Raw genomic sequence first — 1,357 nt, forward strand, 5'->3', positions numbered from 1 at the left:
CTAACTAGAAGTGTCGTTTAGCACAGCAAGTCTCTCACTTTCAGTAGCGTGGTGGTGAGGCATGGCCACTGGGAAAGGAGGGGTGGTCCGTTGGAATCCATGAACGTCTTAGACTGTACACCATTAAAAAGAGGCAGTTATGTTAATTACAGGTTCATTTAAATCCAGCTTAAACGATAACAAGAGCCTTTCAATAAACCAGAGTTTGTGAATAACTTGGATTATACACCTTTACACAAAGGCAGTGTTGAAATTTACACATTCAAGTCCAGCTAAAGTACCAAGTAAAGGGCCTTGTGGGTGGACTTCAATGAGATGGGCTCATACACAGTAGGCCCCTGGAGTGCTCCCGTGAAAGGAGGGCTGGGTTAAGTGCTGCGGTGAGTCTGTATGAGTCAACCAGGCTCACCGTGGACACTGCTTGGCCACTTTCTTAGAATTGATGCAGAGGTTAAGTGCCAACTGCAGACTCCCAAGAGGACCAGAACCCAGCTTGCTGGGGGGATTACCGCATTTCCTTCTCCCTTTCTTTCAAGCTCACAGCATGTGCCTGCGTAGTTTAGGCACATGACTAAAGTGGGTCGGACCTTTAAATGCAGGTGGCACTTCTCAGAGCCCTGGACACGAAGAGATTGAAGCTCTGCACCCACATCTGCCAGGATCTGACATCTTGACCATGACTGTGGAGGGCAGTGGTGATAGGAAGTGCTGGTCATACCGAAGACCAAGCCGACTGGGCCACATGCAGGCTGCCTGGTAACCCTTATAGTGTTCGCCAAGGGGGTGAGGGGCCCGCTGAGGCCTGGCAGGTGGTTGGAGATGGGCCACCGTAGGTGGGCTGAGGGACAGCGCTCTGAGCAGCCCACATGGGAATGTGCACTCCCTCCAACCCCCAGCCAGAAAGGACCTGGTCATGGGAAAGACGAAACCTCCAAGAATGTTAAGTGTGGAGACTCCACTCTTCTCTCCGCAGCTGTGTGAGGCCTCCGGTCTTATGGGCACAGGAACTGACTAGGGATGGGGCAGAAGGCAGAGTTCCCAGTTCAGGTCACATTCTCCTAACCTGGGAGAGATCACCCTACCAGGTTCTCATCTGGCTGGCCCTTGCCTGGGACAGTTTTGTTTTGCTCTCTCTCCCCGGGTGGAAACTAGAGGAGGTGGGCCCCTCCTGCTCCCAGAAGACGGGAAGCCACGCTTTGCCTTATGTAACCAATCAGAAAACAATCCTCTAGTCCAGTAGCTACACCAGGGCAAGAACTGGGGAGAAAAAACAGGGTTTAAAAACAAGCCAGCAGGGCTTCCCTGGTGGCGCAGTGGTTGGGAGTCCGCCTGCCGATGCAGGGGACAAGGGTTCGTG

At 52.7% G+C, this 1,357-nt stretch overlaps 1 protein-coding gene across 3 annotated transcripts in view; it reads right to left on the reverse strand.

Moving 5' to 3' along the window:
* Window positions 1–38: 38 nt before the first annotated feature.
* ANGEL1 (angel homolog 1) overlaps window positions 39–1,357 on the reverse strand; it is a 27,611-nt gene continuing 26,292 nt past the window's right edge. Inside the window, exons 11-12 of one of the 3 annotated variants that reach the window (XR_008618714.1) lie at window positions 908–1,011; window positions 39–113 (exon numbers count right to left, since the gene is read on the reverse strand). The gene's annotated coding sequence lies outside the window, so the exon portion shown is untranslated. Of the gene's footprint in view, window positions 114–157; window positions 1,012–1,357 lie in introns of those variants that run through there. The other 2 variants (XR_003682079.2, XR_008618713.1) reach the window with 2 other exon arrangements.

The sequence above is a fragment of the Physeter macrocephalus genome, chromosome 11 (assembly GCF_002837175.3).
Source record: "Physeter macrocephalus isolate SW-GA chromosome 11, ASM283717v5, whole genome shotgun sequence".
Lineage (NCBI taxonomy): Eukaryota > Metazoa > Chordata > Mammalia > Artiodactyla > Physeteridae > Physeter > Physeter macrocephalus.